The sequence below is a fragment of the Phoca vitulina genome, unplaced genomic scaffold (assembly GCF_004348235.1).
Source record: "Phoca vitulina isolate PV1807 unplaced genomic scaffold, GSC_HSeal_1.0 scaffold18, whole genome shotgun sequence".
Lineage (NCBI taxonomy): Eukaryota > Metazoa > Chordata > Mammalia > Carnivora > Phocidae > Phoca > Phoca vitulina.
In genome coordinates this window covers 24,309,650-24,336,315 of record NW_022589721.1, presented here as the reverse complement: position 1 = coordinate 24,336,315, position 26,666 = coordinate 24,309,650, and the positions used below count along the sequence as shown (strand labels likewise).

At 49.3% G+C, this 26,666-nt stretch overlaps 1 protein-coding gene and 1 pseudogene across 8 annotated transcripts in view; one reads left to right on the top strand and one right to left on the bottom strand.

The window, feature by feature from the left end:
- Window positions 1–1,139: 1,139 nt before the first annotated feature.
- On the bottom strand, window positions 1,140–10,730 carry LOC116639313 (annotated as a pseudogene).
- Window positions 10,731–10,732: 2 nt separating this feature from the next.
- Window positions 10,733–26,666, top strand: part of ASAP1 (ArfGAP with SH3 domain, ankyrin repeat and PH domain 1) — a 344,878-nt gene continuing 328,944 nt past the window's right edge. For 5 of the 8 annotated variants that reach the window (XM_032415490.1, XM_032415486.1, XM_032415489.1 and 2 more), the window contains exon 1: window positions 11,371–11,459. The gene's annotated coding sequence lies outside the window, so the exon portion shown is untranslated. Of the gene's footprint in view, window positions 10,817–11,369; window positions 11,460–16,695; window positions 17,217–26,666 lie in introns of those variants that run through there. The other 3 variants (XM_032415481.1, XM_032415484.1, XM_032415483.1) reach the window with 3 other exon arrangements.

Here is a 26,666-nt window from a genome sequence, read left to right as displayed (position 1 = left end):
ACACGGTTGCCTTGGGAGAGGGAGAAAGGGCTGGGGCAGGGGAGTGAGAACGTGGCAGATATGTAAGCTGATTTTAATAATACCCTTTGAATAATAACATTATAAAAAGTCTGTGTAGGATACAGTGGGTACATAGTAAAAGGAGACATGAGTTCTGGGGGTGGTACAAAGGGAGAGGAGAGATTATTTCTGAAACAGGCCATGTCTGAGCTGATGAGATCAATAATGCTAGAGAACCTTTCTTGAAAAGCTTGTGTCTGGACAACTTGCAGACAGCAGCTCCCAAAAAGCTGGATCAGTCGCAGCTAACTCCTTGGGACAGCTTTTAAATAATATTGATCCCAGTTCCCAAGCCCAGAAACTCTCATTTGGTGAATCTAGGGTGGAGGGCAGGAGTTTGTATTTTAAACAGCCCCTCTTGGTGATTTTGATGTGTCAATAGGCAGGGCAAGCATCGGGGAAGAATTAAAGGTTATAAGGTTAGGTTTGCACTTTTTTTTTTTTTAAGAGAGAGTGCGCCTGAGGCTGGGGGGAGGGGAGGGTGCACAGAAGGAGAGAGAATCTTAAGCAGGCTCTCTCTACTTTTAGTGTGGAGCCTGACGTGAGGCTCAACCCCACGACCCTGAGATCATGATCTGAGCCGGAACCAAGAGTCAGATGTTTGACTGAACCACCCAGGTGCCCCTTTTACTTGCGTGTTTTTGTTTTTGTTTCTGTTTTTTTGGTTTGCATTTTAGATAAATCTCTCTGACCTCACTGTGGAGGGGGCAAGGACAAGGAGTCAAAAGAACCCAAGGTAGAGAAACTAGTTCCAGACCATCATACAATATTCCATGGAATAGAGATGCTGAAGCTGGGCCTTTATGATGTGTGCATCCTTCCATTCTTTCAAATACACCTACTTGGTATGTACCTACTATTTGTTACTATTTGTAACAAATTACTATTTGAAAATCCCCTCCGCTTCTAAGATTCTATATCTTACTATTTATCTATCTATATATCTATATATATAAGAATATATATATTCTTAAATTTATATGTATACATTTAAGAACATCTTAAATTTTTAATCCTTTCTTTACAGGTTACCTAGACCACTTTTGACTAAGAAAACTGTAGAAAGTTAGTAACTGCCACAAGCAGATGTCAATTTTCCAGAGTCCTGCTTTGCGGGGTGTCCAAATGCACTGCTCTGGGTCTCTGTTCACACTCGCTGGAATCAGTCATGGCAGACTTTAGTCCACAGGTTGCTTCTCCCTGGATTTCTTTGTAAACTCTTCAGCATTCTTACAGAATTTTTTATGGTCCTTAGAGTGTTCTTCAGCTAGGTCGGCCCAAAGTGTGTGCTTGGGCGGGGGGTCGTTCATGCTATGAGGGACTGGATTACTTAGTTGGTTTGGCTTGCTGGCTTCCAGTTTTCAACACTAATTACCGGCAGACAGATCTGCCCCTTTTTATCCATGTTCGGGTGATAGATCTTTGTTTTAAATGAGATCTTCAGTGGTTTGAATGGGTACTCTGCTGGAAAGTTGATTTTGATTCTGAAGGCCCCCTTCTATGGAGGGTTCTCAGGAACAAGCCCTTACCAAGTCAATAAATTACCTTCATCAACCTGGAAGTTTTTCATTCCACATTTGCAGATTTCTTCAAGCTCCTTCATCAGCCTCCTGCTGGCCACCATCTTGGATCTGGTGCTGCTGTTTTCCCAGCTGATATATATATATAATTTATATATTATTTATTTATTTGAGAGAGAGAGAGCATGAGCGGTGGGGAGGGGCAGAGGGAGAGGGAGAAGCAGGCTCCCCACTGAGCAGCAAGCCCAATTCAGGACTCAATTCCAGGACCCCGAGATCACGACCTGAGCTGAAGGCAGATGCTTAACTGACTGCACCACCCCAGCGCCCCCCACCCCCCACTGATTAAAGATGCTTTGATCAGTAGAATGTGGCAGAAAGGAGGTTGTGTGAGTTCTGAGCCTCGGTTGTAAAAGGCATTGCAAGCTTCCTCTCTTGCTCATCCCAGAACCTTGCTGCTATGTCAACAAACCTGGACCAACCTGCCAGACGAGGTGTAACTACACAAAACAGAGATAAGCTATTTTGGCTGACCTGGGAGATGACCACAGGTACATGAGTGAACCCAGCCAAGATCAGAGGGAAACTGCCTGGCTGATTTTAGCCAAATTGCCAATCTACAGAATTAAGGGCCAAATGGTCTGATCAATGTTTAAGCCATTAAGTTTTGGGGTGCTCTGTTATGCAGCAAAAACTAATATACTCCCTTTGGCCCTAGGGCCTTTACATATTCTGTTCTCTTTGCTTAAAACACTCCCCTCTTTGCCTAGTTAACTTTTTTTTTTTTAAGATTTTATTTATTTATTTGTCAGAGAGAACACAAGCAGGGGGAGTGGCAGGCTCCCCGCGGAGCAAGAAGCCCCATTGCGGGACTTGGTCCCAGGACCCCGGGATCATGACCTGAGCCAAAGGCAGACGCTTAACCAACTGAGCCTCCCAGGCTCCCCTGCCTAGTTAACTCTTATTCATCACTGCTCAGAAGAGTTTTCTCTGATCTGGATTAGCTTAAATCCCTCCACTTTAGGTTCGCATGCATTTTATACGCCTCTACTGCAATAGTTGTAATCTTATATTTCTCTGTGTATATTATTGAATTATAGTCTTTCTTTCTCCAAGGCTAGACTAGAAGCTTCATGAGTCCAGGAACAGCATCTGTTTTGCTCACCAGTACATTCTAGCACCTAGTACAGTCCCCAGCACATAGTAGGTGCTCACCGAGCATTGGTTGAACAAAAGATTATGTACAGCCCTGGAGGAAACAAGCCTTTGGGGTTCTTCTTTAAAATACACCAGTCCTCTCCTCCCACTCTCAGGGGAATTAACTGCATGAGAATGTGCTTTGTAATTTTTAAAGGACTGTACAATTGTTAGTTCTTAATTGTTAGTGTTATTATTCTGGGGGTGCAACAGCTGGCTTTGGGGGAATCCTCTTTCTTTCCCATTCCCCTCAAACAGCCCCAGGCAGTTTCCTAGCAGCTATGATTGCGGCTGGATAAGCAATTTACAGGCTGAAAATCTTGCTTAGAGTTAAAAGTTGGATGTGTAAATATCTTCGTTGCTGTGCCCTAGGAAATAAGCTCCAGGCTGGTTAATTGCAGAACTTGGTGGTAATGATACCAAGGCTGAGTTCAATTAAGGACTATTTACAAAAGCACCGGGGGAGGATTTTCCACTTTTTCTGGAACAGTAGGCACGGACTAAAGGGACCTGCTATTTTACAGTATAAATCTATGGCTCGGATACACCATAAACTCCTTATATATGTAGTCTGCAAACTCCATGACCTACTTGGATCCCCAGAGCTCAGTTTGCAACAAGAGCATGAAGTGAACAGTTGAATCGCTCAAAGACAGATCCTCTGTGTGCAACTTTTCTGAGGCTCAGTTTCTTCATCTGTAAAATGTACAGTATAAATAGTCTGACCTCATAAGTTTATTTTGAGATTACATGAGATGATCATTGGAATCATTAGGACTCTATGGCAGTGCCAGGCATAGGGAAAGCACTCAACACATTTTAGCTACTGCTTATTATCATTGATACTGTTCCTAATACACATAGTTGCTTCCACTCGGCACAGTGTACCAGCTTGAGAAGTCTGCCCTGAAATCCTCCTTGCCCAACTTTGCTTACTCAGGAAGTGAGCAGGTTTTCTCACACAGCTAAAGAGGGGTGCTGTTTCATCAAGAGTGCAGGCATTCATTCATGAGATGTGGGTTAAGCGCACACTGTGTGCTCCCGCTCTGATAGGTTCCAGCTGTACAGAGGCGAGTAAGAGAGCCCCTGCCGTTGGCCTGCAGGAGAGAGATGAAGTGCATGGCAGTGAAGACTCCACCAGCATTGATCCCTGGATGTTATGGGAACACAGATGAGAGGCCGACCCACCCCAAAAGGTTAGGGAAGGCTTGCTCTGGGCCACCTGGGGTTCCCAAGAGGAGTAGAGGGTGAAGTCCTTATCAATTTCACACAAAACAGAAGAGAACCTTACTTCCATAAGAGATTGTCGCAATGAGCCATTTGTCTGACCCTTTTATCACAAAGCTCCATTATAGCTGGAAATGGAGCTTTTAAAATTAATGACCTAACGATGGAAAGCATTTTCCCTGATGCTTAGCATCTTTGGAGGAAATGCCATTGGATGTTCATCTTACAGGACCCTTTCAAGTTTAGCTTTTGCAAAGAGGGTGGGTTTTTTTGTTGTTTGTTTGTTTTAACAGTGTGATAATAAAGATCTCATTGCCTCTCACATTTTTGTGACCTGGGCTCAAGCAGTGGCTCCGGGATTGACAATGACTAGATGCAGTACGGTGACCGGGTTTTCAGGGAGAAACACCTCTGTGGGCATTGAAATCTGGATTCTGTCCCTGACCATTCTGGCCAGGCATGTGTGGCCCTGCTCCATTACAACTTCTCTGTGAATTGGTGAGTGTAACCTGGGAAGGTATGACAGGTATTCCCAACTCAGGGGGGGCAATCACCGCTTGCCACATCCTTCTATCTGCCCTTCTCCCCTGGCTACTTCTCTTGTTCCTCCAACTGGAAAAACAAAAATCCACCTTGGACTCCCCTTAAGCTTCATGTTACTATTCCATCTCTTTCCTTCATGACTCAGTAGCTTGAAAAATAAATTTTAAAATGTCAATACCACACTATAGAAATAAAACCCTGAATATTTATTATGTTCAAGCACTTTTATGTGGCTTAATTCATTTCATCCTAACACTTTATGATATGTGTACTTTCATTATCCCCATTTTGTAGGACACTGACACTTAACATTTGAACTTGCTAGGCAAAATCACAGGGCTGGTGGGTGAGTGAGAACTGAAACCCAGGCTACGGGGGTGCCTGGGTGGCTCAGTCAGTTGAGCATCCGACTCTTGGTTTCGGCTCAGGTCATGATCTCAGGTTCCTGGGATTGAGCCCCTGCATCGGGCTCCATGCTCAGTGTGGAGTCTGCTTGAGATTCTCTCACCTTCTCCCTCTGCCCCTCCCACTTGTACTTGCTCTCTAATAAATAAGCCTTAAAAAAAGAAAAAAGAAGAAAAGAGAAAAAAAGAAACCCAGGCTATGGACTACAATGCAGGTTCTTAAGCATCTGGCTTTGGGTGTTTATGTGTGCTGAACCCACCTTCCATTCTTTCCTTCCCTGCTCTCCCCACTCCCCAGAATGTTTTCTTCTTTGCACCAAAGATCTCCAGGTGGCCCAAGTGTAGTGGACAGTTATTAGGTTTTGGTGCCCAGTATCCATTTCCTCTTCCTAAAAGCATGTGGTTTCCTGTAGAGTTACCTCTTCCCCACTGGCTCTTGTCATGTGGGGCTGAAATCAGGAGCCTTGCCTTTTCCTGGCTAAGGGACAGGGGAGTGAGGCAGGCTGGAATCTGAATCATAAGCAGCAAGGTCAAGAAAACTGGAAGAGGTTAGACTTTCGTTCAGTCCAGCTGAGCATTTGCCAACAAATTTGGTAATCAAGATAAAAAAAATATTTTAATGCAGTATTTTGTAAAAGGAAAATTAATGCAAACATTCCAGGATGAATAAAATGTCACACTTTTAAAGACAGGGTCAGTATGACTGAATTTTCCTTTCACCTTGGGATTCAGTATGGCCTGACACTGCACGGCTGGACATTCTCCCTTTTTGGGGGCCCTCCCAGGCTTTCCCCCAGCTCTTCACACCTGCTTCACACTCTCTGTTCCACTAACACCAATGGATGCCCATGGGTGTTGGGGTGCTCGTCTGCTCCTTTGTTCTCTGCATGAAAGCCCTTTCTTCTTCCACCCTCTTTGCTGACGAACTCAACCTCCCTCACCTCCTCCTCTGAATGTCAGTTTCTTCATCCATAAAATGGGGATAATAAATAGTTCCTAAGCCATAACCTTGTTGTGGGCATTAAATGAGTATTAATATCTACATGGCACCTGACTCCAGGGGAGCACTCAAAGTCCGCACCAACATCAGCATCATTCCACAAGACGGCATTCCGCTGACATGCCTCCCACCACCTGAAGGTCAAGGTTGCTGCTAGATGAAAAATTCACACCTAGATCCCCATCTGTGTTTCTGACCACCCAAATCTCAGTTATAGACTCCTCCTTCTCCGCTGCTTAGTAAATTTTGGTGTCCTATGGGGTTCTTGTTCAAATCTCTCTTCTTTCTATCTACACTCTTTCCAGGCCACGTCAAGTGTTTCCTCTTGTCTGTGATTCATCTGTGACACCCAGATCTTGAGGCCCAAATTTCCAGATGCTTAGTGGATGTCTCACCTGCATCTACATACCTCTATGAATATTACCAGTACAAACGACAACAGAATGAAGGCTAACTAGTTACTCCACATGGAGCCAAGCACTTCACATGGATCACTTGATGTCATCCTCTCAAAAACTTCATTTTACAGAGGAAAAGCAAAACAAGAAAACCAGAAACAACACAACAAAATAGAAGCCAAGGGAAGGGAAGAAAGTTGCCCAAGGTCACGAACTAGGGGAGTGGCGGAACCTGGATCAGAACCCTATCAATGTGACCTAACCATTGGGAACAGGGGTTTCTGCTGAAGAAGATTGTCCAAAGTTGCACCTTTTAAGCGATATCCTGACATGAGGGAAAGATGATAGAGCAGTTGTTCTTAACTAGAGAACATTCTGCAATGTCTGGTGACATTTCTGTTGTCACAACTGGGGTGTTCCTACTGGCATCCAGGGGGGAGAGCCCAGGGATGCTAACCATCCTGCAAAGCACAAGAAGCCCCCACAACAAAGAATTACCAGGTCCAATGTGCTAACACCAAGGATGAGAAATTCTGCGTTCGAGAAGTCAGTACAAAGCAAGACTGTGAGAAGCCAGTAAAGGGTGTTAGCTGTTTAGGTGCTTTCTCACCAACTGCGTAGGTCCCTCTGCCTCCCCTCTTCCTACCACCCTCAAGCCCACCGCCTCTCCCACCCCAAGCAAAGCTGCAAACTCTTACCCACCACCCACACTGCCTTCCCAGCACAAAGCACAAACAGGAACTCATTATCTTCTATCTCAAAACGTTCCCATCCCATGCTCTTTATCATGGTTAAAAATACCACCCTCCGCCTCCTCCTTCTCACAGGTGAGTGCCATTGTCCCCCTGCGTGTGCTCACCACCGCCCCCCACCCTATCTTCACCCATCAGTCATCAAACTGTGTCTCTTCTGGCTCCCAAAGTCCATCCTGCTCATCCTCTCCTTTGCCACTTGACTAACCTACTTTGGGTCAAAATAGTGTCTCATGCCATTTCTTTCCCCAGTTATGAGACTGATACCACTTTGTATTCATCCACATTGGAATGAATTGTTTTTACCCAGAGCATGAATGTCATGAGGAATTAAACCACGGGGCCTTAAGAGCCCACCTAACTCCTAGTCAAGGATTCCGGGATCAGCTCACCAAGGAACTTGAGTCTGTCTTTGTCCCCTGGCCCTCTGCTCTGGTGGACAAGGTGGCTCCCCTCTGGTCCAGGCCTCGTCCCACCCCCCACCCATCCCTCCTCATCCTCACCACCTGTTCCATCAGTGTGCCCACCCTCCCTCTTCGCCCTCTCCCACTCTCCTGGGACCTTCCCATCAACCACAGATGCTCACTCACCCACCCGTCTTTACAGAATCCTCCCCTCACCTCCCACTAGCTAGACAGCCTTGTTTCTGAAAAGAGTAGTCTACACTTGTTATCTCCCACTCGCTCCTCAACCCACTGCAATCTGGCTTCCAATCCCTCCACTCCATTGAAACAGCTCTGGCAAAAATTATCAGTCTTCTAATTGTCAAATAAAATGCATATCTGCATTCCAATCCTTATCTGACTGAACTCTGGGGGCATTTGAGTATTGGCCATTCCTGACTTTTAGAAGAAATTTCTTCCCTTACCCTTGGTTTTCCATCCACTTCCCTTCTAGGCTCCTCCCTCTCAGTCTTCTTCGTAAGCCCCTCTTCCTCTGCCTACGGTGTCCCTCCGAGATCAATCCTCATCCCAGATCTTCTCAGTCCACACATTCCGCTCGAGTGAACTCACCCACAGCTTGCACTCATAGCTTTAACCACCAAGAGCTGCAGTATAGGGCAGTGGTTAAGAGTCTGAACTCCAAAGCTCCTCTGGGCACCGTTTGGCCTTGGGCCAGTTACGGAACACTCCTGTGCCTCAGTTTCCTCAACTGTAACATGGTACAAAGCTTTTCAGTCTCATTGCTTTCCATGTCTGAACATGCACCGTTTCCTCAGACCATGCTGAACCTTGTAGTGTTATATTATGTGCCCATACTCATGTTTCATTTTTGCTCAGGCATATAGGAGGTGCCTGGTGAATAAATCTGTGAATAAATGAGTGAATGCAGTCCTGCATTGGGTTCCCCCAGAAATAAACCTTGAGATAAGGAATTGGGTGCAGCTAGTTTATTTGGGAGGTGATTGATCCCAGGGAGAATGAATGAATGGGAGAGAGAGGAAGGAGACAAATGGCATAAAGAGTGAATTAACAGGAGGATTACTAATGGGGGCAAGTGGACCCGATTCCACTGGGGATCCCCTGAGGAACTATGCTGAAAGCATGTTAACATGATCTATGAACTAGGAAGTGGGCTCTCACCAGACACCAAATCTGTTCGGACGTATCTCAGACTTCCCAGCCTCCAAAACTGTGAGAAATGAACCTGTGTTGTTTATAAGTCACCTTGTCTATGGTATTCTGTTATAGCAGTCCAAACTGACTAAGACACCACCATCCCCCCACCCCCACCCCATGCTGATTTAGGAAACTTCCCCATGCTCTCTACAGCCCCAAGACACCCTGGGCATACCTCTGTGAGAGTCATCCTCTCCCTGCTTTCTAAATAGAACTTCCTGATCTGTCTTTGTTGGAGGGCAAGAATAGTTCATCTCTGCAGATCTAATGCCCAGAAGATTTCTGAGCACATTACAGGCACTTACCGAATGCCTTTTAATGAATTCCAGTTCACCTTGCTCAGGGCCCCACTCAGAGTAAGTGGTCAATAAATGTAGGCTCCTTTCCTTTCCCTTCAAGTCAAAGAGTTTGCCATCTGACTTGGGAGAGCACTCAACGAGCAAGCATATAATGTGATAAATATGTTCTTGAAATGAACAGAAGTGCTGGGGGAGCACAAAGGAGGGAGCAATTAACTGGGACTGTCCCAATGAGACTGCAGTTACATCATCTGGCAGTCTTAATTACTTATAGCTTTAACTTTCCAGCACCATTAATAGAGCCATCTAGTGCTTCTTCCATTATCCTGGGCTTTCTCATTTGAGCACCTCTCCACCAAAGCGGAAGATACAGGGAGCTAAGGGACAGAGTGATCCGGTCACTGTAATCTTGTTTGTCCCTTTCATTCATCTGACATGTTTTTGTTGAGGTTCTCCTATGGGCCAGCCTCTTCTTGGCCCTGGCATCCGGGAGTGATGGAGACAAGCAGCAGTCTGCTCTGATGCAGTTTACCCACACAGGGGAAGACAGATGATAAATAAGCAGCCAAACAGGATAAATTAAGTAGCGGTAGGGCCTCTGAAGCAGTGAAACAGGGCATGTGATGTGGGAGAGAGGTAGGGGTGGAAGTAGGTGCCAAAGACAAGTAGATCAAATGGCTGGGGAAAACCCCCTTTGAGGAGCTGACTTCTGAGCTGTGAGCTGAGTGCCAAGAACAGCCAAATGGAGATTCTTCCAGGAAGAGGGAACAGCAGCTGCAAAGGGCCTGGGGCAGGACCCCGGACTCCTGGTGCCAAGCCTAGAGTTTGTCTCACTGCTTCTCACCACTGAAAAAGAGCTGCAGAAAAGGACAAACTTGGGTCTAAAACTGATGTCTGGTCCTGACGTGGAGTAGAAGGGCTGATACCCAATTTTCCGCCCACAGCAGGTTCATTTCAAGCTTCCGTTTTCACTCATTGGGCATGTTGTTCCCTCTTCAAAGTCTGACTGGGTTTCAAAGGAATTTGAAAGACTTAGAGCAAAGCCACCAAGCTGCATCCTCCAGGTAGAAACCCCTAAATGTGGCATGTTTGTGGGAAACCACAGTGAATCATTCCCACTGGCTGCCCAGTCCTGGCCTGACTGGACAGAGATTTACTTTGCTTTTCTCAAACTTCGTGAAGCCTCTCCAGACTTTTAAAGAAACCCCCACAGTGTCCTGACTTTTGGATTAAGAGCAAAATCCCAAATTCCGTGAGGTCTGTGAGTTTCAGATGTCACCAGAAGGGGGTCTGCCATAGCCACCAACCTTTTCCTCTGCAGAGAGCAGTTTCTGAAATGCTGCAAAGAAAAATAATCACTTAGTGATTAGGAAGAAAATGAACATCTAAGGTTTTGTAAGCAGGCACAGATAGGCACAGCACACACCCCGTGAGTTAAAACCTTCCTTTCTCAGATGTCTCTCATGGTACTAAGAACAATCATGGCTATCATTTATTTGAGCATTTACAATGTGTCAGTCCCTGTCTAAACATTTGGTTTCCAAATCAAACCTGTAAGGGTAGCATTACCACCTCATTTCACATTTGAGGAAATGAAGGCTCAGAGAAGTTCTGTGACTTACCCAAGATAACACAGCCAAGAAAAAAGAAGGCGAAGTCCGGATTCCAACCGGCATCAGAGTCTGGAATCCAGACTATTACCGTCCCTACTCTCCTGGACCGAGAAAATTCCTGCCCCTGCCATTGGACAAAAATGAGGAAATTAGCAGCGGGGAAGCAGTGAAAGGGGGCAGCCAGGTAAAGTCATTTCTCTTACTGAAAACAGGGGACAGGGCCAGGAGATGGCAAGTTCATCCTCCGCAGAACCGGAGAGGGCAAGTCCCTCTCCTGGTGTCGGGAGGGGTGGGGTGGGGGGGCTCCGAAAGGCCGCTGCCAAGGCCAAGGTTTTATCTGGGCACATCCTGGCCCTTCCACCTCTGGGCAGCGAGCAGGCAGGGGCCGGCGGGGGCGCGGGGCGTGCGGCCGAGCGGGAGGACGCCGAGCCCGGCCCGGCGCGCCGCCGCCCGAGTCCGCCGCGCCCCCCGCCTGGTGCCGGCGGGCCAAGGGTTAAGCGAGGCGGGAGCCCCCGGCGCGGAGCGGCCGCGGGGCCGGGAATGCTTAGTCAGGATTCCGATTTCCTGTCGAAGTGTTGGGATTTCCTGCAGCCCGCGCCCGCCGCCGCCGCCGAGCGGGAGCGTCCGAGCCGCCCGCGCCGCCGCGGCCTCCTCCCCTCGGCACATGGTCGCCCGCCCCTTCCTGCGCCGCGCTCGGCTCCCGCGCCTCGCCGCCGCCGCCGCTCCCGGCCGCCGCCCGCCCTCCGTCCCCAGGGCCGCCCGCGCCCGGCTGAGGGCTGCGGCGCGCGCGAGCCATGGAATAATGCCCAGCGGCCCGCCCGGTCCCGGTGAGTTGCGGGGCGCCCTGGGTCGTCCGCGCGCCCCTGCCCGGCCCCCCGCGCCCAGAGGCGCGGGGCGGACTGCGGGCTGCGCCTCCCGGCGGGGCGCCCCGGACGCGGGAGGGCGCGGGCCGCCGGCTCCCGGGGGCCGCTCTGGGGGGCACCGACACGCGGCGGGCGGGGGGGGGGGCGGTGGTTCCGCGCGCCCTCCCGGGGAGGCGCCGGGCCCGCCGGTGGGGCGCCCTCCCGGCATTGTCTCTCTGGGCGGCGGAGGAAAGTTCCCCGCCGTTCCTGGAAGGGCGGCCTGGCCCCGCGTTGCCCGGCCCCGGCCCCCCGCCCTGGCTTGGACACGGCGCTGCCAGGCAGGCCCCAGGCCACTTGCTTTAAGCAAGTGAGACGAAACGAAAGGTGGGGGGTGGGGGGGAAGATTCCCAGCCGGGGCTTGGGGTTTGCTCACGGAAGACTGGGAAGTAGCTTGTGTTTTTCCCGCTTGTACCATATTGGGACTTGCTGCATTTTCTGAGAGCGACGAGAAGTTTAAGAGAAAAAAGAAACTCGCTGGCGTCTGGTATCCTGCGGTTTTCATACGACCCGAGAGTTCTCAGGCATTCCTAGAGCGGTTTCCTTTAATAATTGATTCTTCCACTAGTGCAGGGGGATGGATAGCCGACTTCAGACCATCCCGTCTTCAGCGGGAGCTCAGGTTTACCTGCACTGATCGGAAAGAACAAGAACTTTCTTCTACTCTTCCGGTAGACTCTATCAGGTTGTCTTGGCAAGATACTTGATTCCGGGATGACAGCTGGGCCAGAGTTGCTGAGTACTTGAGGCCAGTTTTATCTCTGTTGAACCCTTCACCCCAAGGCCTTTCTGTTTTGCGATTGGTGGTCCACTGTTCAGCAAAAAGATGCAGGTATTTTGGAAAACAGCAGATCTCAACAGTTCAGAAAGAAAAACGATCTTCCATCACCACTGTTTCAACCCCTTGTTGTTGGGCATACGAGGCTGGGAGCTAGCTTACCCAAGTGGCATGGCCAGTCCTAAGACTCCCAGCCCAGTGCTCCTTTCATTATGGCAGTTTCTGTTCTGGCAGCATGAGACATTTGGAAATAGGTCTTATTTGCATTATAACCTTTGTTGTTTTCCTGTCTTCCCTTGTTCTGTCTTATCTATTACTGCTGCTATTTTTGAGATAAGTGGTTATCTCAAACTTGGTATTTTGAGAGAGTGAGTTAAAAAAAAATTCCCTAACCCCTACTGTTCAGCCACCAAATGGCTCTGAAACCTAAAATGGGTGGCTTATTACCTAGGGAATTACTTTTCTGTATCCCATTCTTTTGTGCGAAATAGAAACTTCCATGAAAATAGAAAAAGGGTGGTGTCTTAGCACAAAATGTACCCTATGGTGTTCTCTGGACTTGATTTTCAGCCCTCCTATATCTTGTGAGCTAAGCAGCCCATCTATTTTTCTCCTGATGAGAGCTCCGAATGGCTGGTTTTTCATTTTTAGTATGTGATAATGTCGGAGAGAAAGGACTTGTTCACAGGCTTGCCATTTGGTGAAGGAAATTGAAATTCTCTCCACCTCTCACCAGCCACAGTGAGCCAGATTTTTGACATCAGTCAGAGCCTTGCAGGCCCAAAAATGAATGTGTGCATCCAAATGGGGCCCTCCCTCGCCCAGCGCGAGGACCCACCTCCCAGCTGGCATCTCCACACGGCAACCCACAGGGCTGACGTCTAAAGGAAAAAGGGAACCCGTGTTACCTGGAACAGTGTGGTTCCTGCGTTTTCCCTGTAGGTTCTCAGCTGTGTTTGACTGGGTCCTGACACCCCATCCTCATTTTTCCCTCTCTTGTTTCCTCACACTTCTCTTCTAGTCGCTATATCTGGCATGCGCTCGAAAAGAAGTCTTTCCTGTAGGATGCACAGATGATCCCCACATAAGCAGTAGTGGCAAGGACAGCTAACATTTACTGAGCACTTGCTATATGTCCTAGGCATGTCACCTCCTAAGAAGTCCCAAGGAGGAGAGGGAACTCCTTTGGGAGCCTTGCCCAGGAAGGATGCCACTTTTCAGATTCATCTGGAATTGACTCATTCTTTCATTCATTCAGTACACGTTTGCTAAGTGGCTCCCCCGTGGGAGGTGCCAGTCCTGCAAAGATGAATAGGACCCTGTGTTCAAGGCCTTCTGTTTCCAGCCTCATCCTTTTGTGTCAGCGTCACACTTGCTCTTTTGGTTAGTCAGTTCAACAAGCCCATAGTGAGCACCTGCTCCGTGCTAGCACTGGGTAAAGTCCTGAGGATACAGTGCTGAGCAAGACAGGCCCAGCCCCGCCCTCAGGGAGCTTGCATTCCAGTGGAGGGGCTAGGCCAAGCAGAGAAGCACCGAAAAGATGGTGATTTTTGTTAGCCGAAATCATGACCAAAGCGAAGTGGGGTGCGGGTGGAAATGGGGGTGGTCCTAGTTTCGCTAGGGAAAAGCCTCTCTGAGACTGAAGACTTGAGAAGAAACTGGCTAGGCAGAGAGGTTGCAGGGGAGGGCATTCCAGGCAGAGGGATCAGAATGTGCAGCCTCCTGTGCGTGAAAGGGCTGGATGTATTCCTGGGAGTCAGGGAAGTTGGGGGGTGGGTGGGTAAGGGGGTTGGGCTGGGCAGAGTGTAAGGGAGAGATGGGGAGAATGGCAGAAGGTGAGGTTTCAGAGGGAGGCAGGTTCTAAGCCATGCTGGGGAGGTACCCCCACCCTCTCCCCGAAGTACAGAGGGAAAGTAGGGCTGAGTTTGGGCTCCGGAGTGCGATCTGATTGACATTTTTCAGAGGTTACTTTTACTGCTTTATGAAGAGTTGATCACAGCAGAGTGGAAGCAGGGAGACCAGTTTTCTGAATCCAGAAAAGTTGGTGGCGGCTTAGACCAGTGGGGGTGGAGGGAAGTGGGAGTGACCTGGTTAGAACCTGGAGATAGAACTGGTGAGATTTGGTGATGGATGAAATGGGGGTGAGGGCGGGGAGGGACTCGAGGATGACCCCTGGGTTCTGGCATGTACTGCTGGCTGTCATTTGGGAAGACAGGGAAGAATAAAGGTGGAACGCGTTCTGGAGAGGATCAGGTTCCATATTGGCCGTGCTAAGTTGGAGATGTCTAGGGAGACATCCAGGTGGAGATCTCGGGCAGACATGAGGGCTCGTGACCTCGGACCTCAGAGGGTCCCTGTGGACTAGAGACACTAATGTGGAAATGATCAGGCTGTAGCTGAGTCACCAAAGTGCTGGCCAGCACATGCCCTACTGTTTCATTTCTCCGAGGGTCTGCTGATGCTCTTCCTCCTGCCTGGGATGCTCTTCCTCTCTCTCAGGCTAACTCCTGCTCATCTTTGAAAACATACCCGTGTCTTTATCTCCTTGAGGATGCCTCCAGCTCCCCCCGACCCCCAGATCCCTGTGTCTACTTTCATGATAGTATTCAATTGAAGTTATCTTTTTATAGTATCTTATGTTTATGAAAAACTTGTTGCAGCTCTGACACATAGTAAGTGCTCAACAAACGCTAGCTGCTATTATTAGTATTATTGATGGGAGTGATGGAGAGGCATATAAATAAAAATTACATTGGATAAATATAATGATAAATGATGTATTAGTCTCCTCTTCCTGCTCTCATGACCATACACTTAGTGGATTAAACAACACAAATTTATTCTCTTACAGTGCTGGAGGTCAGAAGTCCAAAATGAGTCTCATTGGGCCAAAATCACCGTGTTGGCAGGGCTCTGTTCTTTCTGGAACCTCTAGGGAAGCTTCCCTCCAGAAGGAACAGGGAAGAATCAGAATAGAAGGCCCTAGGGAAGAATCTGTTTCCTTGCCTGTTCCAGCTTCTAGAGGCTTCCTACATATGTTGGCCCATGGTCTCCTTCCTCCATCTTCAAAGCCAGCAATGTTGGTCTGAGTCCTTCTCATGCTACCATCTCTCTCGTTCTCCCTCCTGGCTCCCTGTTCCACTTTTAAGGAAGCTTTTGAGTATATCAGGCCACCTGTATAATCTAGAATGTTCTCCCTATTTTAAGGTCCAGCGATTAGCAACTTTAATCCCATCTTCCCCCTTAATTCCCTATTGCCACATACCCCATGTAAGCTGGCACATTCGCACATCCTGGGGATTAGGATGTGGACATCTTTGGGGGCTGGTATGGGAAGGTATTATGGGAGTCCTGGGGTCAGGCTCCACTCATATCTTCACTGTCCTCTCGAATATTCATCCTTCATGCAAGCTTTCCTCCTTGCCCAGCTTTATATGAGAATGCCTGGTTGAGGATTCATGTCACTGTGCTTTCTTTGGGCTGCAGGCCAAACTGTTCACTTCAACACAGGGACACTAATTTTTCTCTCCCTGCCTCAAGGATAATTTAAGTCCAACCGCCAGGAGGGTGCCTGGGTGGCTCAGTTGGTCAAGTGCCCAACTCTTGATTTCGGAGGTCATAATCTCCGGGTTGTGAGACTGAGCCCCATGTTGGGCTCCGTGCTGGGTGTGGAGCCTGCTTAAAAGTCTCTTTCTCCCTCTTCCTCTGCCCCTCCCCCCGTTCACGCTCTCATTCTCTCTTTCTCTAAAAAAAAAAAAAAAAATCCAACCCCCAAAAGCCCTCTCCTCACCCACCTACTTTGTATCCACTCCCAGGAAGGGCTGGGAGGGGACCTGGGTGGATCAGTCGGTTAAGCGTCTGCCTTCGGCCCAGGTCATGGTCCCAGGGTCCTGGGATCGAGCCCCACATTGGGGTCCCTGCTCAGCGGGAAGCCTGCTTCTCCCTTTCCCTCTCTCCCTGTTCATGCTCTCTGTCACTATTTCTCTCTCTCAAGTAAATAAATAAAATCTTTTAGAAAAAAGAAAGAAAGGGCTGAGGAGCATGAAGGGTTGGTACTCTCTTTGAGTCCGCTATGGCTGATTTCCGGACACAGTGAATCCCAGCGCTGTGCGTGCCTTTTATGCAGCTGAAACCTCGGTTCCAGAGCCACAGCTAGTGTCCCCAGCCTCTGCCAGCCCTGTTCCCAAAGCAGGCCACAAGCACGCTCAGGAGAGAGCATGTGGTTCCGTCAGGACAAATCCATCTAAACCACTAGGGGAAAAAGTGAGTAGAGGGCCTGACCTGGCGGTGTGCGGCAGGTGGCCCCATCTTCTGAGAGTCAGGGAAACACACCGTGATGTGTTGTGAAGCCACATCGCAGTGAGGGGGTAATTAAGACCAGATTTCTAACATCCTCTGGGTTATTTGGAGAAAATGGGTCCTGCCCCGGATACTCCCCAGAAACAGCCGGCTTCCCTGAGACCCTCAGCGTTTTGGAGAGCCGCATGAACTCCACTGGCCACTGGCATGCGGGGTTGCACTGAGGCAGAGGTCTCTTCCTGCCTGAGCTTTCCCTGCCAGCTTTGTCCGGCCCCATCCTTGGAAATGCCACAGACTAACTCATCTTGTAATATTTTTGGCATTTCCTCTTCCTTTACGGCTTTAAGTCAGGAAATGCGAAAGGCACAGAGTCAGAAAAACAGAAGAGCGAGCGAGCTGTGTCTCGGGATCCCTCCTCTGGAGTCTGGTTACACTTGGGACAAAGAAGAGTGTGTGCGGTCCGCGCTTCCCCCAGATGTGGCGGGGGCTCTGGAGGACCACGCCGGGTGCAGATCCTCCTCCGTGGGCAGAGTAGGAAGGAGGAAGTCAAGACGACGCCTGCTGTGGCTTCTGGGGAATGGCTTGCATTTCCCTCATCAAGGCTAATTGTGAGTTTCGCGGCAGGCCTGCCGCCTTCACAGGACTCCACCTGTGTGCGACACTACTGTGTGTGCGTTTGGTTGTAGTTTTGTACCGAAATAATTATCTTTGCAAGTAGAAACGGAGAAAGAGGGCTCAAGTAAAAATCCGTGATATATGCAACTTGCCCTCAAATGGTTCAGAAAAATAATGACAGATATTGTAAAAATTTAGCGCGAGTGAGGGGAAAGAGAAGGAAAAAGCCCATGGAATGAAATGTTCACTCTAGGTAAGCTCAGGCAGAGGGCTTATGGGGGCTGTTGACACTATTTCTCATTCTTGAAACTATTTCCAAGCAAAAAGGCTTTTGCAGATGGGAGGGGGGGGGAAAAGAATGCTCAACCATGCCTCTGTAATTGTGACCTTGACAGATAAAGGGTGGCTCCAAAGCAGGGTCAGTGGACAGGAAACCAGAGGATTCGGAGGCCTGCTACTGACCCTGCCTTTCCTTCTGCTCTTGCACTTTGTGTACCCAACTGAGAGGATGTCAGAAAAGCACCCCTTGCAAGGGATTCCGTGAACGGGAGCTTTACGACAGCCATCTTGTGTGGAAGCGTGTTTGTTCACGTGGTTGCCTCTCCCTCAGACTGAGCACCTCCACCCCCTGTGCCTGGCCCGAGCGCATGGCCCGGCACTGTCCAGGGAGTCTCAGTCAAGTGCCTCGGCTTTATTGTTCAGCAGTGTTGCCATGTTCGTTGAGTTTTCTCATTATTGAGCTTTTATTTTCAATGACTACATTTTCCTTCTAGAAATTCTTGTTGGTTGGTTCTCTTTCAGATCATACTGGCCTTTTGTCTTGCTCTTTCTTTAGGGTTTCTCTTCCTTACCTCATACCTTTGTTTTAAAGGTACTGACATTCTCTTTCGAGTTGCCCCATTATGTTCATTCTAAAGGAGCCGGTTCGCATTTCCTGCAAACTTCCTGCCAAGGTAGCTCATACTCCTGAGTCTCACCTCTTCTGGGTAGGAGAAGTGTCTCTGCAGAGTGGTTTTATGTTCTAGTAGGGGCTCCAAGGGTTTCCTGGATCCCGGACTAGTGGTAGCTTTAGGGCCTGCGATGTTTAACACCAGGCTGGAGGTGTAGGTTTGGGCTCTGTGCCCACAACTAGGGCTTTAACGTTTGCACAGAAGCCTTCTCCCCCACCCAGACCCTGAGGCAGGCAGAAGCATTCTTGCCATTTCTCTGCACTGAAAGAAGGGAGGAGGAAGAGTTCAGGCCCTCTTTCAGAAGAGGCTGGGGTCCCTGTGGGGTCCTAGCTTTGTAGAGGGGTCTCAGCTCTCCTGTACTTCTATAGATGCCAAGCAGAGATCAGCCAGCCTCACATATTCAGTCTTCTTTTTCAGACTAGGAAGAGGAAGAACATTTACAAGAAGGTAAAAATTGCCATTTTGAGAAAAGAAAACCAGAATCCCCATATCAGAACAGTAGCAACGAAAAGATTTAATTCCGATCAGCAAGCACTTACTGAGCACCTCTGTTTGCCTTGCAGAATGGGGTGGGGGCACGTTGGGGCTGGGTCTTAAAATGCCTGTTCATCGTTGTAATCCCCAGCACAGAGCAGACCGCAAATGTTTAGGAAAAATGGAAGCAAGCAAGAAAGGAAATTAATGTGGTTGAAGAAGACATACTAATGCAGAAAACAGAATACAGTCGTGAAAAGTAGCACTGAATGGTGACTCAGAATTCCGAGTTCTAGTCCAGGAACTCATATTGACTAGTTACGGGACCTTGATGAGCAGTCACTCCCCCCTTGGAATCACACTCTCTCATCTGCGTAAAGGTGGTAGCTCCTGGCCCAGTTACAGTGAGAGCAAGAGTGGGGAGGTGGGAGCTTCAGAGGGTGAAGCATTTTTCTTGTCTTCGAGGCCCATGGGGCAGTGTGTCCTCCAAGGGCACCTTGCTTTGAAGGCTCCCTCTGCCTTGCCTCACGACCACTAGGGACACTGGGTTTTCCGGAGAAGGGCAGCAAGCATTTCAAATCCTCAAAGCTTGTTCAAACTAAGGGGTCTTTGATGTATGGTCAGTGGTTGGGCATTTGGGTGTTGGGCTGGCATGTGTCTCGTACGATATTCTTTCCCTTAGAAGCTCCCCCTGGGACCCTACGAATGAGGGCCGAGGTGCCCCTAAGAGATGCAGGATGGATGTGCATTGCACTGCCTTCATAACCTTTGACTCCCTGTTCTCTGAGGCTGCTCCTCTGGATGGTGGAACTCATGATCTCCCCAGGGTCTGTCCTTTGACCAGGTCCCTCTTTCGTGCCTGAGGTGATTTGGTGGGTGGAGGATAGGGGCATTTGTCATGATGCAATGTGAAAACCACTGGGCTTAGAATCAATAAGGATAGCTAATATTTCTTGTGCATTAACACATGTCAAGTGCTGTTCTAAGCCGTTTAACCATATAAGCTCATTTAATCCTCATAATAACCCAATAAAATAGGCACTGTTTTTTGTTGGGGGGGGCACTGTTTTTAATCCGCATTTTATACATGAGGAGACAGATACACAGACACTAACTTCTCCAAGGTCCTATAGCTCATGGGGAACAGGATTTTAAGCAAAGGGATCTGTGTTCATTGCCCACACTCTTGACCATGATGCAATATTGCCTCTGAAGACTTGAGTTTGAATTTCATGCCCCAATTCCTCATGTGGCCTTGGGAGAGTCTGCCCTTAGCCTTTCAGAGCTTTTAGGTTCCTCTTCTGTACATTTTGAAGAGTTTGCAGGTTTTAAAAAATGGTGTTAAATAAAACAATATGTATAGAAAGTGGCTTCGTGCTTGGCATATCATGGATACTAAACAAAGTGAGAGAGATTTTTTTTTAAGATTATTTATTTGACAGAGAGAGAGAGAACACAAATGGGGAGTGGCAGGCAGAGGGAGAGGGAGAAGCAGGCTCCCCACTGAGCAGGGAGCCCGACACACGGGGCTCGATCCCAGGACCCTGAGATCATGACCCGAGCTGAAGGCAGACACTTAACCGACTGAGCCACCCAGGTGCCCCAAAAGTGAGTAAGTTCTAAATGGGATAAGAATTTTTGTTTACATGATCAATAGAGGGAGGGCACATGAACGAACAAATTCAATTTAGAGTCTTATCTTTGGTGCACAACTTTCCCTGCATATCCTGCCCTGTGCTGGAGCATCTAGGACACAAAGATGAAAAATCAAAGTTCACGTGCTAGAATTTCTCCTAGTTGATTGGGAGAGAAAGCTAAGTATTTATCATTTTGGACCATGTCTGTCTACACCATAGGAAAGTTACAAAGGAATCGCCCCAAGTATGCAGAGGGAAGACAGTCATCCCAGTGGGGGGCTGGTGGGGGGTCAGATAAAGCTCTGGGGAAAGAGGTGCCATCTGAGCTCACTCTTCAGGATGGGCAGGATTTCAGTTAATGGAGAGTCGGGAAGGGTATTCAAGGCGGAGACTAGCCGGACTGGTCTTTGTTGTAAGAATGTGCTGGTTATTTTTTTGGAGGGCTAAGGAAAATGTTTGTTCAAGGAGAAAGGTAAAGCTCAGTTAAAGTAAAGCAGCTTTTTGGGGTTTCTCTATGGAATGCAGTCATTCCTGATATTCTCTATCCCCCCTCCTGTCACAGAACTCCTGATCTAGAAAAGCCAACTGCAGTGTTGTTTATAGACCTTCCCTTAATAGCCTTTTGCAAGTTTCCTCTCCCTAGGACAGTTACTTCCTCGGACCTAAAATAGAATTGTAGAAGGGTGGAGATGGGTATTTGCAGATCATACTCTATTTTAATGGTACACTTGGAGGTGAGTGGGTGAGAAGGTGTAGCAGACACTTGGTTGCTTATCCAACACCCTTTCCCCTTCTGTGCTCCCAGAACATTAATCTTCAGAAGTTTACCTTCTAGGGGCTTTAGGGAGGTCAGTCCCAGCCCCAGGGGTGAATCACTATGGTCCTGACCCCTTTGCCTGTGATTTGCTTAGGCATGGGCATGTGACACAGGTCTGGCTATGAAATAAGAAGAGAAATTTCTGGGGTTGGGGGGATGGAGAAAGATTTTTCTCCATCTTAAAAGGAGACATTTAGGAAGACAGAGCCTCTCCTGCTATGGGACATAGTGGGGTTGGCATGTGATACCTAGAATGATGGCAGCCGTCTTGGGACCATGAGGGGCCTTGCTTAGGAAGACCTTGTTGAGCCTGTTCAGAACAGAAGGATGGAAGGAACAAGACACTGAAAACCCTAACTTTAGACTATTTTTGAGTTGAGTTTTCTGTTACTCGTAGCCCCAAAATTATTTATATCAGTACACATTGGGATGGCCAGCTTATGTAAAATCCAGATGATTTTTGGTCCATTATACCACCCCCCCAACACACACTTACCCCTTGTGTGAAATACACCGCCAAATCATATACTTTTGTACCTTCACAGTCTTGCTATATTTTTCCACCTGAACTGCCCTTTCCCTAACTTCTCCACCTACTCACATTTTAAAAACTTTAAAAAAAAGTATGGTTCAAATGCACCTTCTCTGAGAAGCCTTTCCCAGTCCTTCCTGTTGTAATTACTTATCTTATTCTTTGGGTACCTATAACATTTGTAGCCCCTCCCTCTCTCCCTCTCCCCCCTCGTTCTTTATTAAGTGCCTACTGAGTAGCCAGCTGCAGTGTTGTACCCTAGCATCATCTTTCATGAATGGGGACAGGCATGCACAGAAACTTGTGAGCCAGTGTGTTTTGTGTGGTCGTGCGGGAACACAAGGTATTACCAGGTGCTTCTAAAGAGGCACCTTGCAGGGAGGGGCAGAGAGGCCTTGTTACAGGGTGTAATCCTTGAGTTGAATATTAAATAATGCATGATTAGCTAGGACAGAGCAAAAAGAAAGGAAGGAAATTCTGGGTGTAGGGACCCACTGAAGCAAGGACATGGATGGTAGAGACAGCCCAGGTTGTGCTAGGAGCTAAGTAACCCTGTGTGGCTGGAACCTAACGTTTGAGGTGGGATGCATTGGGGCTGGAGGAGAAGGCAGGAGGAGTGACATCCAGAAGCTTTGACTTTATCCTGAGACCATGGAGGAAACTTAAAAGGTTTGAGGCAGGGGAGTCTTGTGACACTGTCCTTTAGGATGAGGATTCTGGCTGTGTTGCATTGAGTGGACTAGGTGTGTAGGGCAAGGACTAGAAGCAGGGAGACCATTTTGGATGCTCCTGTAGGAGTCTGGGAGCGAGCCCAGGAGATGGAGGGGAAGGTGCATAGGCAGTCGGATGGGCTGGCCTGGGGACTGATGGGTGAGGGGCCCGGCGAGGAGGGGCTGCTGTTAATGACACTGAGCTTTCTGGCTTGTTTGAGAGGCTGAGTCACGTCTGTGTCGCAAGACTGCAACCTCCTCCAGCTCCCAGCCCTACCAGTCTGTGCATCCCCTGGCATGCTGGGTTCGGGCTGCAGTGGGAGACGGAGGAGGAAGAAGTGAGGCTGCGCCCTCTTCCTTATCTTCTCCTCCCACGACTTTGGCTCTTCGGTTCCTGTTTAAGGGGATCAGGAAGAGGAGCTGTGACATGGTTTTCCTGGTGTCCCTGCTTCCGAGATCTGAGCCTTGAGAAGAGGAAAGACTTTCTTAGGGCCTGTGGCTCATCACCTTTCTTTCTTGCTCATCCCCCAAACCAACCCAATTCTGAATAAACCTATCCCAGCGCCTCTGGTGTAGCCCGTTCTGTGCATGCCCACCGTTCCTCCCTCAGGCCAGGCTTCCGTGCCATCTCTCCTGAATCGTCTAGCCGGTTCCTGGCTCACTGCCCTCCCGTTCGTGTCCTCCATGCTGATGCCAGGGGGAGCTCCTTAAAACCAGATTGGGGTCACCCTGCGGCTTGACAAGCTTCAGTCCCCCCTCCCAGTGCCTAGGTGGTCACGGGAGGAAGAAAGCAGCCCCAGCTTTTCAGCTGCTCAGACCTGGGGTCAGCCCTGGCTCTCTTACTCGCCGAGTGCCCTTGGATGAGCCACTCACCCTGCTGAGCCCGTATCTCTCCACCTGTGAAATGGGCACGAGCTGCCTTATTGAGCGATGGGTGAGGGAGAAAACGTATTACAGGGCCTGCGTGAACACGTGCACACGCACACACACTGAATTTCTCTCTCCCCTACGGTCTTACTCAGCTCAGGGAGTCCTTAGTGCCCACCGCACAGTGGACCAGGTGCTCTTCACGCATGTTTGTCTGATGAATTACTCCTTCAATTTCTTTCAGCTCAGGCTTTGACAACCTCTCTTTCAATAAGTTTGAGAAACTCTCTCAAGTCCTGTAAGGGCCAGAGGGAGTGGGGCCCCAACACTCGGGGCGGGGGGGTGGTTCGTGTGGAGGAGGAAGCGGAAGTGGACTTGGGTGCAGCCTTCCTGACTCCACGCCCTGAGTCAGAGTCTCTCCATTGGCCGCTCTGTGACTTCCAGGAGCTGCCTCCTGGGGCGGGTTGCCAGGGTTCAGGAATGTGCCATCCCGAAAAAGGGTGAGGCCGTCCCCGCAGTTCTTACAGACAACAGCAAACACACAAGTTTGCGTAAGCAGGGCCCCGTGAATTAGTGATGTATATGCGTGCTTTTCGGAAAGAGTGTCAATGGACGTAACATGTGTATGTGTGGGGTGTTCCCATCCTGGAAGAAGCTGGGAGTTGGCTGGGGTAAATTGAGTTCAGTGATGACATTTTAAGCTCCTGGTTTGAAGGCAGCCACAGTGCTGAGTATTTGCAGAGGGGAGTCGTGTTGGAGCGGAAACAGAAAGGCTGCAGAGGGTAATCACCTCGTCAGAAACAGAGGTTCTGTGGTGTAGACGGTTGGTACGAGTTTGGATCCTGGACTTAGGATGAGTCCTGACTCAGCCTTTTACTGGCTGACCTTGGAACTTGCCCACCTCGGGCGGGTCCCGAGCCTCCCTGAGCCTCAGTCTTGCTACTTGTCAAATGGTGAGAATGGGACTTCCATCTCCCGGGGTCATGGGGGGCCCGACCTCTGTGCGGTACACGTGGAGAACAGTGAGAATGGCCTGTGCGTGCCAACTACAAGTGCAGATATGCCCTGACCTAATGATGATGCAGGTTAGAGGTTGAGTTGTACTCTCCAAAAAAGGTATGTGGAGTCCCAGCCCCCAGGACTTCAGAACACGACCTCATGTGAAAATAAGGTCTCTGTAGAGGTCATCAAGTTAAAATGAGGTCGTTAGGGTGGGTCCTAATCCAGTGTGACCCGTGTCCTTATAAAAAGGGGAACTTGGGATGCAGTGACAGGCAGGTGCGCACAGAGAGAAGCTGAACCATAGACCCAGGGAGAGGCCGCCGTGTGACTGGAACGATGCATCCGTAAGCCAGGGAGCCTCAGGGGCTGCCACCAACCCCCACCCATGAGGGAGAGGCAGGGAAGGATTCTCCCTGGCGGCCTCAGAGGCCGGGGTGGCCTGCTGACACCTTGATTTCAGACTTCTGGTGTCCAGAGCTGTGAGAGAGTGAATTTCTGTTGTTTTAAGGCACCTTGCCATTGGTGCTCTGCGGTGGCAGCCCCAGAAATCTCAGACTGACCCAAAGGAGGTGCAGGTGTCTGGAGATGGGCCTGTGGCATTCATTCAGCTAGCGCTGGCCTGAATCTAGCCTCCGCTTGTCTGTTCTCGTCGTGCCTCCAAGTGGCACTTGTCGAGAACTTCCCCGATGTCACTCTGGGAGCAGGAGGTTAGAAGTCTGTGCTCCCAGCCTAGATGCTGAGAGGGACACTAAGGGGCAGCTCGTCAGGAGGTGAAGTGACTGTCCATCTGCCGTGTGACTGTATTGAGAAGGGCATCCGTGGAGCAGACCAGGGGTGAGGGGGGCTTTGGGGCCAAAGGCAGAGACTGGCACAGGACAGCAGCCACGGCCAGGGTGTGCCAGGGATGGGAGGACGGTTCCGTGTGTGGGATGGGGAAAGGGTGCTCCCCGGGGACTCAGGGAGCAGAAGCACCCAGAGTCTGGAAAAGTGAGCAGGGACAAGATTGGGGAGGAGGTTGGCCCTAATCCTGTGTCCAGGACAGCAAGATTTGTGGTTCTGTGCTTTAGAAACACCCCTCGAGTGGGGCTCAGCTGTGCCTGCTTCATCTCCGACCTGTGCGCCAGCCTCCCGGTGTGGTGTGCACGGACAGGAAGTTCAGATGGGAGGGAAAAAACCCGAGCTTAAAGCAGGGGCAGAGTAACAGTCAAGAGCTGTGCTGGGTCGTAGAGACAGTGTTGTGGTAGAAAGGGTGACGCCGTGGGCATGAGAGTCCTGGGTCAGAGTCCTGGGTGAGAATGATCGCTCTGCCCTTGCTTTGGGACCCACCTTTCTGTGCGGAGCAGGGATTAAAATGAGCTCATCTAGGACAAGTGTGTGGCACCTGGGAGGCCCTGAATAATAAAAGTTGGTTTCTTCTCCACTTAACCCTGGAACTCTGGAAAAGGGCTTTGTGCTGCTTATAAAACCCAATAATCATAGGTGGGTTCTTTCTTGAGGTGGCGTCTGGAAAGGCCTGCACTTCATGGGAGCAAAGTCACTGTCAGAAAGGTGGGGGTTGGGGGTCCCTAGGAGGAAGGGGTGAGATGTGGGGGCTCCCAGAAGGCCTTAATAATGCTTATTGGCAGGAATAACACTCATGTCTTCATTGCTCTCCTATTACTTAGAATATTGCAGAAAAGCAGGTAAAGACTTCTCAGCTTTGGATGACTTAAAAATAGTCCTTGGATACAGAGTGGCCAAGCTATTTGCCCCATGACCCCTTCTGCTGAAGTGCCCCTTCCCCACCCACCCCTCCTCTGCCCCCCTGCCCAGCGATGACTCTCAGGCATCCTCCTCCCAGCCACTCTGGCTACAAACCTTGGTATTTATTACACACTTATTTGAGTTTCCACTGCACACCAGCTTTATTCTAGGGGCTGGGCAACAGCAGTGAACACAACGGGAAAATCCCTGTCCTCATGGAGCTAATGTTCCAACTGGAGAGACGGACAGCAAACAGACATCAAATGTATGGATAGGAGATGGTGAAAAGTGCTTTTGGGGAAAAATTCACTGGAAAGGAGACTGGGGAGTGCTGAGGGGATGTGCTCTGTCAAATAGAGTGTTCAAGGAAACTCTCCCTGAAAAGGTGACATTTGAGCAATGATCAAAAAGGAGCTGAGGGAGTGATCTTGTGGCAGTCTGGGGTAAAATGTGCCCTAGACAGTGGGGATAGCCAGTGCAAAGGCCCTGGGGTAGCTGCGTGTGGGACCATGTTCAAGGAACCTCAAGGGGGCCAATGTGGCATAGAGTGAGTGATGGGGCAGTTTTTGATCAGGGAAAAAGGTGGTGGCATGGGTGGGGGACATGACCTTGTTGGGCATTTTAGGGATTTTGCTTTTATACTAAGCAAAGAAGGAAGCTCTTCAAGGGTTTTTTTTTTTTTTTTTTTTAAAGATTTTATTTATTTATTTG